Below are 18,715 nucleotides of genomic sequence, written 5' to 3' on the forward strand. Positions count from 1 at the left end.
GTAACTATAATTTATACTTCCTTTGCTTTAATAGTCGCTCCAAAACTCTCTATTCACCAACTTTTATGAACAATACCAATTATGGAATTAAAATCTATGTATACATATGCATATTAAATGATTAAATATTTTGTGTGAGGGGTGTTTTGATCAGTATAAACCAAACCAAACCCCATGGTACTACAGCCCTTGAAGGGCCTTGGCCTACCAAGCGACCGCTGCTCAGCCCGAAGGCCTGCAGATTGCGAGGTGTTGTGTGGTCAGCACGACGAATCCTCTTGGCCGTTATTCTTGGCTTTCGAGACCGGTTTGATCAGTATATCTATACTAATATTATAAAGAGAAAAAATTTGTATTTTTGTTTATAACAAATAGACTCAAAAACTACTGAACCGATTTTCAAAATGTCTTCACCTATAGATAGCTACGTTGCTAGTGAGTAACATGGGCTGTATTTTATTTTCGAAACAATTCGAGGTAGGGGCACGAGGGAGAGATATAAAAATAATAGGCTAATATACGCAAAATATTGAATTTGTCGTATAAGGACAAGACAAAGCTCAATTTAATCCTCTTGATCCAAAGAACAAAACTCGGTAAGCCCTACGGGTAATAAATATCATTTTTGGTCCGTATTGATGATATTTGATTGAAATAATAACAACTTCACTTTTATGCAATCTTACTACTTGTTGTATAACAATCTGTTGTTTTATCCATTGTACTTATTTTAGCAGCCTTCTAATGTTAATTTTGTTAATACTTCCACTATTGTATATCATCACATTGTATTTTTCAAACCATCATTGTTATTTTTAATGTTATTTTATTTCAAATCTCTTCAAGATTTTAAAATTCATTTCATTACTACATGTTATTTAGACGCTTATTTTTAATTTAAGGTTAAGACTATGGCTGATGATGCCTTCAGGGAAGGCGAAACATGTACCACTATTAGCTAACAAATTTATGTAAATCATCCAAGACGATTTTGTATTGATTAGGTGGTCTAATAAATAACTTAATGTTATTATTTCAAGCCCTACTGGTCCGAAAACCATGTTTTAAGGCCCTAAAACCAACCGTTACGGAGATATTGGCACCACACTACCCCTGCTCTAGGAATTGGATAAAGAAATGAACTGCCGTAACCATGGCAACGTCAGCTCCAGGATTCTAGAGCAGCGAGATTATGTATGTACGTTTGGGCATAGCTGCCACCCAAAATTGGTACAAATAAGATTTAATATCTGGAAAAAATAAACTGTTGGGTAAGGCACGCATAAGATTCCTTTGGGCAGGGATGGAAAGGGGGTGGAGTATAAAAATCTTACCATATATAAAAATTGAAGAGAGAGAGAGAGAGTGTGTGTGTAAATGACACATCTTCTAAACCACTTGAGCAGTTTCAACCAAACTTGGTACACATATTACTTACTATCGGGAGACGATCACTGTGGGGGTAAGCCATCCCTAGCACCCTTAAGGGGAGGGGGTCAGGCGGTGGGGTAGTTATAAAAATAATCAAGAATAGTGTCAAATTCATAGTTTTCGGGGTCGCTGAGTTGAAAAGTAATACTCTAGAATTGTCCAAGTTCAGCCCTCTTTTAGGTGGGGAGCAAAGGGGGGTTGAGATATAGAAATAATTAAAAACAGTTTCGAATCCATAGATTTCAGGGTCTCTGAGATGAATAGTAATAATCCGGATTTTTTGCAAGTCCAAGTAGGGAGTGAAGGGGGTGAGATATAAAAATAATCATAAAACTATGTATAAAATTCGTAACTTCTTACCATATATAAAAATGGATATATGTGTGTGCGTGGGTGTGTAAATTACACATCTCCTCCTAAACCACTGGAGCAATTTCACCAAACTTGGTACACTTATCAATTAGTATCAGGAGACAAACCGCATGGGGGTAAGACACCCCTAGCACCCTTATGGGCAGGGGACGAGGGAGGTGGTATAAAAATAATCTAGAATATTATCGAATCCATAGTTTTCGTGGTCGCTGGAATGAATAGCGACACTCCGAATTTTTTAAAAGTTCATCTTCAGCCCCCTTTGGGGTGTGGGTGAGGGGGGGAGAGAGAGATATAAAAATAATCGAAAACAGTGTCGAATCTACAGTTTTCTGGGTCACTGAGATGAATGGTAACAATCCAGATTTTTTATCTCTTAGAGGTCGGGGGCGAGAGGGGGACAGTTTCATTGACAGTTGAAATTCTGTACATCGTGTCATTAGTGCGACGGCTAAATACATATAGTTATCACGTATTAATTTTTGATAGGATCAAATACTTCCCAGACGATTCGAGCTTCCATAAGGACGAAGTTTTACTCGAAAATTAAATAATCTAAAACTTGAAATCAAACACATCTAAATAATTCTAAAACTGCATAATAGATCGTAACATATTAATTTGCAAGTCAAAAAGGAATTCTATAAAAATTCACATCACACATAACTAACTGGTAATGCAAATCTTAAAGGTAAATATTCAGAAACTATCTGGGCAAAGCCGGGTACTACAGCTAGTTACTGAATATTTGTAAGATGTCCTGGTTCATGTTTGTGGGTTACTGTAGTCACGTCCTAGTTCGTGAACCATGGGCAGCGGCTGAGTGGCCTAGTAATTGGTCCTGAGAGTTGGGATACCAGTTGCTATGGAATGGGAGTGGGCATCTCGGACATATTCTGAGTCATGGCCCTCCTTGTGCTCAGGCGGCTAGTACTATACAATTTACCAGTGGTCCATAACCCGTTAGAGGAGAGATCCTCACTTGGTCTATGTGCAAGTAGGGCAGCATCCTGCTTCATGAATTTACCGAGCTCAGAACACTTTAAGCAAGCCTCGGACCTATGGGAGTAATGGAGTCCCACTCCCATTTGACAGGCGAGGGACTCCTTGGAAACAACTTGGCGAACGAAATAGAATTTGATGGGGAGCTATCAATATTAATGGGGCTTATGGAAGAAAGAAGGTAGAACTGGCTGAGTCAGCAAAGAGGATGCATCTGGATGTGCTAGGAGTAAGTGATATTCGGGTAAGGGGAAATAATGAGGAAGCGATAGGAGATTATAAAGTGTACTTGACGGGTGTTAGAAAGGGAAGGGCGAGTCTGGGGTAGGGCTCTTTGTCAGGAATACCATTGCACGCAACATAGTTTCTGTTAGGCACGTAAATGAGCGAATGATGTGGGTAGATTTGTCAGCTGGAGAAATTAGGACAAGAATTGTGTCCGTGTATTCACCATGTGAGGGTGCAGATGAGGATGAAGTTGACAAGTTTTATGAAGCATTGAGTGACATCATGGTCAGGGTCAACAACAAGGATAGAATAGTGCTAATGGGCAATTTCAATGCGAGAGTTGGGAATAGAACTGAAGGATACGAAAGGGTGATTGGTAAATGTGGGGAAGATATGGAAGCTAATGGAAATGGGAAGCGTTTGCTGGACTTCTGTGCTAGTATGGGTTTAGCTGTTACGAATACATTCTTCAAGCATAAGGCTATTCACCGCTACACATGGGAGGCTAGGGGTACCAGATCCATAATAGACTATATCTTAACAGACTTGGAATTCAGGAAATCTGTTAGGAATGTACGAGTTTTTTGCAGATTTTTCAATGATACAGACCACTATCTGATCTGTAGTGAACTAAGTATCTCTAGGCCTAGGGTAGAGAAAGTGAAATCTGTCTGCAAACGAATAAGGGTAGAAAATCTCCAGGACGAGGAAATTAGACAGAAGCACATGGATATGATTAATGAGAAGTTTCGAACAGTAGACAGTAAGCAGGTTCAGGATATAGAAAGTGAATGGGTGGCATACAGAGATGCTGTAGTAGAAACAGCAAGGAATGTCTAGGAACATTTGTGTGTAAAGATGAGAAAAGGCAAACATCTTGGTGGAATGATGAAGTGAGAGCAGCCTGTAAACGTAAAAAGAAGATTTATCAGAAATGGCTCCAAACAAGGGCCGAGGTAGACAGGGATTTGTACGTAGATGAAAGAAACAGAGCGAAACAAATAGTTGTTGAATCCAAAAAGAAGTCCTGGGAAGATTTTGGTAATAACCTGGAAAGGCTAGGTCAAGCAGCAGGGAAACCTTTCTGGACAGTAAAAAAGAATCTTAGGAAGGGAGGGAAAAATGAAATGAACAGTGTTTTGAGTAATTCAGGTGAACTCATAATAGATCCCATGGAATCACTGGACAGGTGGAGGGAATATTTTGAACATCTGCTCACTGTAAAAGGAAATCATCCTGGTGATCTAGAGAAAGCATGTGACAGGGTACAGAGGGAAAAGGTGTTCGCTATACTGGGGGACTATGGTGTAACGAATATTTTCAAGAAACATAATATTAAAATTTCTTACAGAACCAGCAATAGAAACATAGATATAGTTCACAATTCCAAATCAGTTAACAGGTCTGACATTTACGCAATGTCAGGCGTTTACCGTTTTCAATGCAAAAACTGTTTTTCCTCATACATCGGACAGACCGGGCGCAGCTTCAAAGTTAGATACTTAGAACACGTTAATGCCATCAGATATAATAGATTTTCCGCAATAGGCCAACATATACATGACTTAAAGCATAATTTTACTACCATAGAACAAGACCTAGAAGTTCTCAAAAACATAAATAAAGGCCCTTTACTCGACGTTACGGAGAACTGTTTTATTCACCTAGACCAATTTTTTAACCCTAACTTAAATCTTAACGAAATCTCAGAAAAATCCAACATTCTTTTCTTCCTAATAGAAGTCTTTAGAGGTATAAAAACCACGGGAGGAAAATCGATCTTTCACGCTCTCCACAGTACTCTTTTACGTCCCACACCACTGCCACTCCGCCCTCCTGACCCGCCTTAAACTCCGCCTCCCTACCCCTCTCCTCTCCCCCCCCCCCCCCCTTTCCACCCCTCTCACTCTAACTTCGCTACTCAGTCACATCCATCTCACTTGTCCACAACTCTTCTTACACCACACACTCAGCACACTAAACAAGGTGAGTCTCATACCCTATCATCCTTGGCCGCGACTCCATTTAGACTTCCATTTCACTAACTTAGTTTTTCTTTCCTTTCTTTTAAGACCCACCCTGTTGAGCTGAGACTAATTCGAAGATCAACCTTATTCAATCGCCCAACATCAGGTGTCCCGGCCTCGACAAAATATTTTTGTTGGTATTGCTATATAACATCGGACCTGGACTTATGTGCCTGAATTGAACATCAGAAGAGTGGACAATTTTACTACTTTGTTTTTACTACATCGTTTTATCATCATATTCAGAGTTTTATGTTCAAAGCATCAGTTCAATTTTATGCACAATACTTACCCATCAAACCACTATGCTTTTATGTGTCACATCACATCATCATATGTTACTCAAGTTCTTCTAGCTTTTAAGAAAAAGCAGTCTACCATTTGTATTCAGCCATGCAAGAGTTATTAATGCAATTTTTATGACATGTACTTTGCCCATTTGTGATTTTTGTAGCTGATGATGACGCAATGAGCGTCGAAACCGGTTCTAACTATTTAATAAATATTATGTTGTGAACATCTTATGCAACACATTTTGTATTGAAAAGGTTGAACCTTCCTTGATATTTTAATTGTGAGTCAAGTGGTATATGGCTGCTGTTTATGATACTTGCCCAAAATAGTGCTAAACCTCCAAGGTATTTTGTGATGTTCTGCTGAGAATGATTCATTGTAACATTCCACTTTTGCCCTCCATATGCACAGAAAGTTGTCATCAGGGTATAAATCAGTTCACACTTTATCAGGGAACAACGTTCTGTACCAATGATCTCATGTCCAAGTTTGATGTACTCGAGCCCATGGAATGCAAGCGACCCTGTGATGTTGAAGTGAAGGAGTCCTGAGGGGCCTTCTTGAATCCAGTTCCTCATCATGGAGTCTGTTGCTTGCAGATTGGGTACTTACAGAAAATCCTGGGGCGTTTTGAAGCTCGTGGTGCAGAGTAGTAGCTGTGCGTTTAGGGTGTTTGAATGCAGGTATGTGTATTTAGGCCTACCGGGCTTGAGCTGCTGCTGTTTTGCATGGACAGCCCATGTGATGTTGATCTGCTACTGAATGGATTTTTTGGAACTTTTTCCACAACCTGGAGACAACACTTTGATTCACGTGATCAGTGTTGACACCATCAACTGGTCTCAGGTTCTGTTGCATCAGAGTGATGAGTTTGATGTAATCTCTTACAGACAGCATATGACAAAGCATTTTCCAACATGTATTGCATTGAAGCAAGGCACACTGATGAGCTTGCTTGAACATCACCTCAGCTCTAGTGTATGGGATTTGTTTACCAGTTGTGAGTTGAATGCTCCTAGCTGTGAAAAAGGCAGGGTTGTCATGATTTAAACAACGTACTTACTATCTAACTATAAATGAAACATAAATATTGCACTATATAGTTTATTTTCCGGGTTGAACCATGTTGTTGTTTTCTGTACATAACACGGTTCAACTCGGAAAATATGCTAAATAATTCTACACGCTGTGTAAGCTTCACATCTAAGATAAATATTACACATTGGTGGGTAAACTGCAAATATGCTCAACCTTTTTTTGTGTTAATTTTCACCATGCCTTAGAATCATCATCTCATGTTAAGTTGCCAGTTATTTCATTTTCTTCTTTCTTCCAGCTGCCTATACTGCTTGTGCCTAAGTCTGGGACTGTGGAACGTAAACCAAAGAATTCTGGCCTTGCCTCTCCAATTTAATGAATCTTCATGTGATCATTTTGGATTCCTTTAAGTGATTTTATGGAAGATTCAAGAATGGAAATTCAGTCCTTGCCCCCTTTTTTTTTTTTTTTCATTTTCCCCACATACCCAGCATCCCCAATACGTACTCTATGTGTGATATATTTGTAAATTTTGGCAATTTTGTCATTTATTGGACAGGTTATGTGAATTATAATATTTTAAATTGAATACCCATGACAGTTGCTTCAAGCATTATTTGAGCTTTGTTCCTTACACATCCTCCCCATTTGGTATTATTGGAGGATTATGTTAAATTGATTTCATTGGTATTTTTGAAAGTTTGTTATTTATTTCCATAAACAAAAAACAAAAACAAAAATATTTTGATAGAATTTTGAACATTTGCTTGCTGGAATGTCATCACATGAACATAGAATTCATGCCAGGTATTGACTGCATCATTATATTTTTAAACTGTGATTGAACTACGAAGAGACTGTTGAGTGAAGTGAATTTTCGCATTTTGATTTCTTGTAGTGGTGCCATCAAGTAATTGTTGTGGGTGTGATTTGTTTCGTAGAATGCTCGTATTATTATTTATTGCTCAATATTATTTACACTCTTGTTTCTTCTTTTATTTTTTTGGCACTTAATTTTTAAATGGTATTATATTCAAGCATATGTATTGTCACAATTCATGTAAATAGGATAAAGCATAAAGATATAGCCATATATATTTTAGACTTAAGTTTCAAGCTTATACTTAACTGAAGTTTAAAAAGAGAATATTGTATAGATGACACTTTTTTGAGTGTATCATTGATTTCTATATATGGTATACATATGTATTCACACACATTAGAGAATGACTAGGTTGGCTGTTAGTTTGTGTGTATCATGTAACCTGGCAGCCTGATGAACTACTTGAATGTTTCAGCTGTGAAAGTTTCCAACCAGTATTATTGCTGTTGCAACTATTGTTAACTCTTTGTATCATATGGAACTGTTCATATTACATGAAAATCCTGTATGTTTGGGCCTTGTGTAGCAAAGTTCTGTATCCATATCATCTCTGACCCACTTGTGACTGATCTTATTGATATTTATATAGCATTTAAAATGCTCTGACTCAGGGAAATTCAAGTGGAGGAAAGAAATCTCTGAAGAGAATTTGAAATCAATAATCTTGTATTTAGATTTTGTGTAATTGTGTGTTCTACATAAATTTATGGAGGTTACTAGTCAGTTTTCCATTAAAGATTGCATATTGAGTGGAGTAAAGAAGATTGTATCTACTTGATGTGCCTGTGATAAGTCTCCAGTTGGGTCACTACATGGTAGTAGGTAGGTTTTTTTTTTTTTTTTTTTTTTTTTCTTCTTTGTTACAAGATCCCTTTCTAATGAGCAGTTTTTTGACGAGTTACTCTTGTGAGCTTTTTATGCTGAGTTAATTGACTTTTAAATTGTGGTAAAGAAATATGATGAAAATATATTCCAGTAAGTGTACTTTAAGTTGTATTGAACTTTTTCTCAGAATTTCTGTTTCTTCCTAAAATTATTTTCCACTTTTAGGGTTTATGCTTAACTGACTTGAGGATAGTAATGCATTTTTTCGGCAGGAAACTGTCTGTGTCTTCATGTATTAAACTTTTGGAGAGGGATACACTTCTTGATCTGGGCATTCTTGTAATTCTAGTTGTTTTAAGAACAAATACTAAATGATTGTGCTTGATTTTCATTCTAATCAATAATTATTTTGTTTATATTGATGCTTTCAACATCCAGATTAATAGACATTATATCTTTTAGATTTTTTGCCATGTGATCGAGGCAAATTGTAGGGAATCTTTGTTTTGTGAACATTTTGGTCCGCATTCTCAGAAAGGAAACTAAACTGATCACTAATATAAGGCCATCAGGTTTGAATTCCATTAACTATGCGTTATTACTGTAATAATTTAATTCTTGAACTGTACTTTCTGCCCTCGTACTTAGTATTGTTGTCATTGTTACCCACCTAGAGCTGTGTCCTGCTCCATGGCTAAATGGTAAGCATACTGGCCTTTGGTCACAGGGTACCCGGGTTCAATTCCTGGCAGGGTCGGGAATTTTAACCATAATTAGTTAATTTCCCTGGTATGGGGACTGGGTGTATGTGCCGTCTTCATCATCATTTCATCCTCATCACAACACGCAGGTCGCCTACGGGAGTCAAATCAAAAGACCTGCACCAGGCCTCTCCAGACGCCACATGCCATTATTATTATTATTATTATTATTATTATTATTATTATTATTATTATTATTATTATTATTGTTGTTATTATTACCTAGGGCTGTACCGCCGTGCTATGAGGCGTCAGTGTTCTGAAAACCAGTTTATTCTATGCGTTGGGACTGGAGGTACATTTTTGTGTGTAACTATGTGCTACATACTCTCGCAAATAGTGAAATGGAGGATTTGCATGAACAGCGTTTTGCATCAAATTTTGCTTTGAGCTAGGGAAAAAAAATGGCATAGTGCTAGAGCAACGAGGTTCCCGCGCAATAATCACACATCCTTTGTGAGTGAACACGTGGCGCGTCAGTGCTCTAGCTGCAGGAGTGTGGTAGTGACGACTCTTTGTTGTTGTTCCCGCATAGTGATTTGTGACAATGGAAAAAACTGAGATTCGAGCAGTGATTAAATACTTTATAAAGAAAGGTATGAAAGCAAAGGAAATTCATGCCGACTTTCAGAACACACTGGGGGACTCTGCTCCTTCATTTTCAACTGTTGCCAAGTGGACCAGCGAGTTTAAATTTGGTCGGGAGAGCTTGGATGATGATCCACGTAGTGGACGGCCAAAAAGTGTTACGACCCCAGAATTTATTGCAAAAGTGCATGAAATGGTCATGGAGGATCGTCGACTGAAAGTGCGGTAGATTGCTGAAGCTGTAGGGATGTCTTCTGAATGGGTATATTATATTTTAACCAAAGAATTGGGTATGAAAAAATTATCCGCAAGATGGGTGCCGTGGCTCTTGACATTGGACAATAAACGCACCAGATTGGAAATGTCTGAACGAAGTTTGGCCCGTTTTCAGTGCAACCAACAAGATTTTTTTGCGCCGGTTTGTGACTACAGATGAAACTTGGGTCCACTACTATACCCCAGAGATAAAACAGCAGTCAAAGCAGTAGAAATATGCTGATTCACCACCACTATAGAAAGCAAAGGCAGTGCGTTCGGCCGGAAAGGTCATGGCCTCAGTTTTCTGGGATGCAAAAGGCATTCTGCTGATAGATTATCTTCCTACTGGCCAAACAATTACGGGGCAATACTATGCAAACCTCTTAGACCAACTACAGGAAAAGATATGCGAAACAAGGCCTGGTTTGGCAAGGAAAAAGGTCATCTTTCATCAGGACAATGCTCTGCCGCACACAAGTGTTATTGCCATGGCAAAACTTCATGAACTGAGGTACGAATTGTAAATGTAACAAAGGCTTTTCAGTCTGTCAAACACACAGCAAATACAATGTAAATTAAAACACTATAAACATATCTCTAAAACACACACTAACATACAAAGAATGACATGTTTTGTTCACAAGAACATCCTCAGATTCTATCAAATCACTTAAAAACAAGCTTATATATGTACAGTATTGTTTTTAAGTGATTTGATAGAATCTGAGGATGATCTTGTGAATGAAACATGTCATTCTTTGTATGTTAGTGTGTGTTTTACAGATATGTTTATAGTGTTTTAATTAACATTGTATTTGCTGTGTGTTTGACAGACTGAAAAGCCTTTGTTACATTTAACTAAGTCAACACTGGAAAACATGGCTTCATTTATAACAAAAAAAAAAAAAAAAGAGGTACGAATTGTTGCCACATCCACCTTATTCACCTGATTTGGCACCATCAGACTTTCATCTATTCCCCAGGCTGAAAATTTTCCTCGGTGGATGGAGATTTTCTACAAGGGAAGAACTGACAGCCGAATTGGAGATGTATTTTGCAGGCCTGGAGGAATCTCATTTTCGAGATGGGATCAAGGCATTAGAACATCGCTGGCCCAAATGCATTAGTCTACAGGGAGACTATGTTGAAAAATAAAAGCAGTTCCACTGAGGTAAGATACTTAATTCTAGTACATTCCGAGATCTTTTCAAACCACCTACGTAGCTCAGAAAGAAAGAGAATAGAAGCTTTTGATATGTGGTGTTGCAGAAGAATGCTGAAGGTAAGATGGATAGATCGAATCACGAATGAAGAGATACTGAATCGAATTGGTGAGAGGAGGTCGATTTGGCTAAATTTGACCAGAAGAAGAGATAGAATGATAGGGCACATCCTAAGACACCCAGGACTGTGCAGTTGGGTTTTGAGGTTAGTGGAGGCGGTAAGAACGGTAGGGATAAATTGAGGTATGAATGTGACAAACGGATTAGAGCAGAAGTAGGATGCAGCAGTTACATAGAAATGAAAAGGTTAGCACAGGATAAGGTGGCATGGAGGGCTGCATATAATCAGTATATATATTAATTTGAGGTAGAAAATAAAAAAATAAAGTTTATTGCAGTTTGCCTAATATTCTTATTCACACTTATACCTTCACGTTCCCTCAAATAATTTAATTTGTGTAAAGAAGTTTAGCTACTGCGGGACTCGAACTCACGTTGTCAAAGTTCATAGACAAGTACGGTGACCACTCGGCCACCACTCCGCTTTGACTGTCTTGCAACCCTCCATGTTTATAGATGTTGCATTGGAATCGGGGCATTCATCAATTTTTCGGAAATTATTAGGTTGCGGACCTGACTCGTTTAAGTAAAACGTGTTCGCCTTTTAGTGTTCTGTCACCTCCAGTTGGTCCGAAACGGATCCTGCCATATGACATTTGTCCTCAATTTTTTCGAAAATGAAAGCGTATTGACCTAAACCCTTATACATGAGTTACTGTTGAGTGTCCCCCAACTGGTAAATTAAGCTCATTGAAGTCGATTGGACACAAGGTCTGACCTCTCCTTGTAAAAACTATAAGCAACTGCTGCACTCAAGACACCGATAAGTTTCAGTCTGTTGGAAACTCTAACCTATTTTCAATTTCTTCTAGTACCTTGTTCATTATGGCTTTTGTAATTAGATATCTTTGTAGAAATCTTTCTTCTGACAATTCTAAAAAGTAGTTTTTTCTTAGCATGGGTCGTCCTTTGCCTTCTTCAGTTTATAAACAGTCTTCATACTGCAGTAAAGCTTCAAACTTCTCTTCTACATGCTTTCATTTTGAAATTTTAGTATCTGTTAAGAGGTTTAACACAGGGCTGCTGCAATGTTAATTTAACACAAGTATTAACAATTTGTTAAGAGTTAACAATTCTTGATGGGACGACCATTTTGTTAAATTGTGTGTTAGGTCTCCTTAACATAGGGTTACCAACTGAAAATTTCCAAATGCAGGACATTGCTTAGCAAAAAGCAGGACATTTAAGAAAAATGCCTGACAATTTCAATTAATAATAAAATTATACATATATTACACACAACTTTTTACAAAAGGAAATACCTTACTTAATGATCAGTCCTTGCTGCAGTTCATTTCCTTGAAGCTGTATTTTTCAACAGAACCTACTTTTGAAAGAAGACACGAGTTATTTTCTTGAAGTACATATTTATAAAATTCTTCACACGACACATCTTTGAAATTGAACTTCACAAGTAACATTCCTTTCAATTATTCTACCAACAAACGGTTCCTTTCCTTTGTCCATTGAGCATTTATGAATGAAAACACACGTTCATTGAAGGCATTGCTGCCTAGTATGGCAAAGAAAAACTGGCAGATGTTCAAAAGTTCAGAAAATACCTCGGTGTTCTGGCACTTCTTCAAAAAAAAAAAAAAAAAACCCAGACCATTGTTGGTCTAGTGTTGTATCTTTATCCAAAGTTGAAGTTTTAGAATAAGCCCTTACGTTGCAGAACTGGTCGAATAATTTTGAATCATCTATTTTTACACCTTTTGACTGTAAGTACTGAATACATGGTACAATATCATCAGAGCTGAGGTCTTTAATGTTTTGAAGTTTCAACCATTTGAAACACTTGAATTCCTCTATAGGATGCATCCATTTTTCCAAGTACTCAGTGCAGGTTTCATAGAAACAAGTTACATTCTCCATAAACACTTTACATTCTTTTTCCAAACCATCTTCTGAAAATGTATTTAACATCTGTCTGACTTTAAGGGGGAATGAATTGACCTTCAAGTCTGCCTTTCAATGAAGATTGGACAGATTCTAATAGTTCAAGCGCTTCTACAACTGAATTATGTTCTTTCTCAAGTGACAAAATTTTATAGTGAAAAATGTGCATGGTTGAGGAAAGAAGCAAAAGATAGAGCTCTGAAAAGTCATTTTCAAGGAAGTTTCTAATTGATGAAGGCACTGACTTCCTACCCTAAGAAAGAAAGTAGGATTTCAGAGCTGGGAACAATTGCAGGATTCTTTCAGCTGCTGGATACAATGTTAACCATCTAGTCTTAGAATGATTTAAAAGCTGCAGATAATTTACATCAACATATTCAGAAAAGTCTTTCAGTTCCTGAGTGCGCACTGCATATATATGAAAGAAGTTGAAAATTTTCATCACCACAGACTCAATATCAACAGGAAGAGCATCAGCTCCATGTTGCAGTTATGTAGAATGTGAGCAGGACATCCAACACCTACTGTGTTTTCATTCAAGTCTTTTTTGAGAGCAGAGAATACATTCTTCCCTTCTCTGTGTGCAAGGCCTCCAAAATTAACATTGGCATTGTCTGCAGAAAATGCAAAGCATCTAGAAGTAATTTTATGCTTTTTGAGAGTATCTGAAATAGGAGGAAATACATTCAGAACTTTCATTTGGACATGCTTGTAAATCAAGAACTTTTATCTGAATGCTATTATTTTTGTAATCAAAGAATTGGATGACAATTGGAAACAACTTTAGTGCACCATGATTGCTTGCATCTGTTCCTAGGCCAAAAAATGGAACTTTATGCCAAAAAATGGAACTTTATTGTTAAGAGTTTCAATTATAATATCTGTCAAGTGAGGAGCAATAACATTATTTATTATGGCTTCTGTTTTAGTTCTTGCACAGGTCAGTTTCTGTGCTACTTCAGAACCTAAGAACATACTCTTATTCAGTTTAGCTGTGCAGTCCATTGATTTGTACGACTGGTGATGGAAAACTGTATGAAATAACATTGTAGCTTCTGTGGCTTGAACTTTTTTGTCATCTGGTGAATATTTGGGAGTGACAAATGATAACATTGAACATGATATTGACCTAGTTCTCACCGTCCTTTTGTGTTTTTCACTGTTAACGTGTCTGTCCAAGTCACCAACACCTTTGTATCCGACATTAACATAACTATCACACACTGCACATTTTGCTTCACTTTCACTGCGTCCGTGAGTAAAGCAAGGATACTTATGTTTTAGTTTATCTGAAAATTTACACTGTCTTTTTTTAGATTCACTCCTTTCAGGTTGCAACGATGACATACCGGTATGTAATAGGATGCAATGAGATTAATATTTCACTCCACTCGCTGCATACTCGCACTATAATTTACGGCGACAACCAGATAACCAAACATGATTGCTGCAAATCATATGGCAAGCACATGTAGCTCTCAACACTTCCGGTTTCTCTCAACATAAACGTGGAAATGAAGTGCGTTGATTGGTTGATCGATGCCTGGACTTCGAGTTCAATATGTCGAATATTAGTATTACTTATTTCTACCCTTGAAAGTAGCGCCCTGAGCACATGGAGTTGATGTACGGTACAATAACATGCTGTCTTCAGCCTAAAACCTAAGTGAGCAATCTTGTAACGAAAAATGCTGAACAATGTCGATAAATTAGAAATGCCGGCCGGACATAACCAAAATGATTGAAAAGCAGGACATGTTTGGCAAAAACCGGACGGTTTGGTAACCCTACCATAACAGCAGTGTTAACACTTAACATTCGTTGAATAAACTGAGCCTATAAGTTTTTAACCCCTTCAGGGAGGTGTGAGTATGTATTGAATAGGAGGATGAATAAAAACTTATATTGTTTTAATTCAGCATTTTCAATATGGAATGAAGCTAATATGATGTAATTTGTGGTATAATCACAATATACTTTACTTCGGGGGTACGAAGGTAAAACAAATGGATTTTGGAGGTATGCCAACCAAAAAGTATTAGAGATGCAGTCTTCTTGCAGGGTACAGCCATTATGAATTTCACAAAGAGTTCCTCCCTCCAGACTATGTCAGTAGATCAAGAATGACGGGTACGCTTTCATTTTTTTAATTGTCCCTCAAAGCCAGCTTGCAAATAGGTGGTCAAAGAGAGAACTTGGTCACTGCAGTCCCATCGAAAACTGAATCAAGCTTGCTCAATTGGGATTACAATTTCAAAAGCTGGTGCCATCCTGCTCAAAATCAACTGCTCTAAGAACTTGTATGATGTATGTTTATGACTATGTGGGAGAGTTTGATTTATTTCAGATTCAAGTAATGTGCCAATTTTGATCATGAGGATTGAAAGTTAAAGTTCTGGTTGCAGTGTGGAACTGTAAAAAGAAGTAAGCCAGTGTTTTTTTGGCTGGTCCACAGTATTTGAGTAGTTCGATATTGTAATATATTGGCTGGGTAAATAAATGTTGGCAGAACCTAGTAGCATTTTCCTTCTAAGTAAAATGTGTTCGCCTTTTAGTGTTCTGTCACCTCCACTTGGTTTGAAATGGATCCTGCCTCATGACGTTCGTCCACAAACACACACACACACACACACACACACACACACACACACACACACACACACACACACACACACACACACACACACACACACACACACACACACACACACACACACACACACACACACACACACACACACACACACACACACACACACACACACACACACACACACACACACACACACACACACACACACACACACACACACACACACACACACACACACACACACACACACACACACACACACACACACACACACACACACACACACACACACACACACACACACACACACACACACACACACACACACACACACACACACACACACACACACACACACACACACACACACACACACACACACACACACACACACACACACACACACACACACACACACACACACACACACACACACACACACACACACACACACACACACACACACACACACACACACACAGAGTTCATGTTCTCTCTCTTATTTTCACAATTTTATGACTAATACACATGGACTCCAGGGTATTCTTCCACGCTGCGACACACAACACAACGTTAGGCGACAGAAAGAGTCCTCAGCTCCAACAGGCTGGCACACACAGACTGACTGCACTCTTCATTCACTCACTGACTGACTGAACTGCCAACTCCTGGCAAATCATTCCTGTCTTATATGTGTGGACCAGTCATTCCAGAACAGTTCGGATGCTGGATGTATCCAGAAACCTCACGAGGTGGAAGGCTCCATGTTAATCGTCTTGTAATTTCTATAGTACTTACATCGCGCCACTACGGGCAGAAGAGAGAGGGGCCAGCTTAGCACCTAAGCCTGAATATGAGTGGTGTGGCTTGAAGGGGTGGACAGGCCAAATGATAACATTGTGCGTTGGCCCCGCCCATGCTGGAGTTTGACATGGCAGATGTAAGAGGACGTGCACGCAGCAATATTAAGTTACTAGGTATTATACTACTAATCATTTGGTTCAAATGTGTACTTCAGAAGGTTGAATAAATTACATGGAGATATTTAGCAAAACTGGGATTAGCTAATAGAAAGGGTGTTATGTTCCACCAAAACAAGAAATCACATTCCTTTGATTGTCTGAGGAGAGTTACATGAGATTAACTGGAGTGGTTTCCTAAACCTTACTTTACCAAATGAACATTTAGCCATCCGATTTCCAGTTGTTTCAGTCTCTGCAGAATTTTTTATCATAATTTAAGTGATTTTAAAGCTAACAAAAAATGCATTTTGACGGTTTCAACATCGCCAAACCAAACCAGCTATGTGTGGATTAAATTTTAAAAGTACTTGTAAGATGGACTAATGTCATAAAAAAATTGGAGGATGAAGAAGAAAAAGGATTAATTAAAAGGGCTGCCTAACTGAAGCAGTAACGTTGCACAGTTCACAATGTGTACAGTTACTGTACACTGACTTCGCACATGTGAAGAGCTCGGTGGGTGTGTCCGCCCTCGGGGAGGGAGAGACTGATGTGGTGGGGAGCACTGACCGTAGAGTTGACTCTATAGCGCCACATTAACATTCCTTGCTCTACAATTAGCCCAGCTTGTTTTTTAACAAAGTTACTTAAACTAGGATGTGGCATAGGTGGCCGTTCATACAAAAAACATAACCTGGGATTTTGTTTAACTCCTTATCTTTTTGGGTCTCATTACATATATCATTAAAATTTATGGGAACATCAGATTCTATTCATCATCATCATTTCCCATTATTGAGCTGTAGCCAGGTAGGAGCAAATATCGTTCCTCTCCACTTTCTTTGGTCTTTCCACCATTCCTCCTCCAACAATGTGTCCCAGTCCAGGTTTATTTCTCTAATACTGCATTGGATTGTGTCCTTCCATCTCAATTGTGGTTGTTCTTTCCTTCCTTGCATTTGCATTTCCATCACCTTTTTTTTGGCATTCTTTCATCACTCATTCGCTTTATGTGCCCAAATCATCTTAATCGGCTCTTCTCTATTCTATAATTTTTTCCACTCCAGTTTCTTCCCAGATTTTCTCATTTCTTATTTTGTCTCTTCTACTCTTGTACTCTTCTCTATCATACTCCTCAAGAACATTTCGGCTGCCTGTATTAGACTCTCACCAAGCTCGATAGCTGCAGTCGCTTAAGTCCGGCCAGTATCCAGTAATCGGGAGATAGTGGATTCGAGCCCCACTGTCGGCACCCCTGAAGATGGTTTCCCGTGGTTTCCCATTTTCATACCAGGCGAATACCGGGGCTGTACCTTAATTAAGGCCACGGCCGCTTCCAATTCCTAGGCCTTTCCTATCCCATCGTCGCCATAAGACATATCTGTGTCGGTGCGACGTAAAGCAAATAGCTGTATTCGACTCTCATCTTTCTTTGTTTTTATCAAAGTTTCTGCTCCGTAAGTTGTTATGGGTATGTAATATGTCTTGTACGTAGTTTCCTTTGCTGCCATTGGCACATCTTTGTCCCATAACATGTTTCTTACACTATAATAGAAGCAGCTTCCAGCTTGAATCCTCTTACTAATTTCAGCATCCAGTCGAGCATTCTCCATTAATTCACTCCCCAGGTATTTAAATGTCTCTATTACTTCCAGGGGCTTGTCTGCAAGTCTAATCTGACCTTTTCCTTCTTTCTCCCCTCTAGTCATAACTTGAGTTTTACTCTTTTGAACAGTTAATTTCAATCCACATTCTTTGACCTTCCCATTCACCACATCCAACTGTTCTTGAACATTCATGTCATCTTCTCCCCAAAACACAATATCATCTGCAAATAACAATATGTGCATTTCTCTTCCTCCATATGCTGCTTTTACTGTTTTCATGATGTCATGCATTACTATTGTAAACAGGATTGGTGATAGAACCCTTCCCCATCTCAGCCCACTAGTGATTTTCAACCAACTTGTGTTTGCACGCAACTACAATATTCCTTGTACATTGCCATGATCATTTTTATTAATCCCTGTCCAATTCCTTTTTGCACCAGACTGTCCCAAACTGAGGACACTGTCATTTGCCTTTTCGATGTCAATGAATGTCATCACCATATCATTCCCATACTCCCATTGCTTTTCCATTAGTTGTCTCATAATGAAAGTGGGCTCTATTGTTGACATTCCACTTCTGAAACCAAACTTATTTTCCTGT

General features: G+C 38.5%; 1 protein-coding gene across 3 annotated transcripts in view; it reads left to right on the top strand.

Moving 5' to 3' along the window:
* lili (LMBR1-like protein) overlaps positions 1–8,265 on the top strand; it is a 303,462-nt gene extending 295,197 nt beyond the window's left edge. Inside the window, exons 12-13 of one of the 3 annotated variants that reach the window (XR_010858636.2) lie at positions 5,807–6,037; positions 6,691–8,265. The gene's annotated coding sequence lies outside the window, so the exon portion shown is untranslated. The other 2 variants (XM_067137919.2, XM_067137920.2) reach the window with 2 other exon arrangements.
* The last annotated feature ends 10,450 nt before the right edge of the window (positions 8,266–18,715 follow it).

Source organism: Anabrus simplex, chromosome 1 (genome assembly GCF_040414725.1).
Source record: "Anabrus simplex isolate iqAnaSimp1 chromosome 1, ASM4041472v1, whole genome shotgun sequence".
Lineage (NCBI taxonomy): Eukaryota > Metazoa > Arthropoda > Insecta > Orthoptera > Tettigoniidae > Anabrus > Anabrus simplex.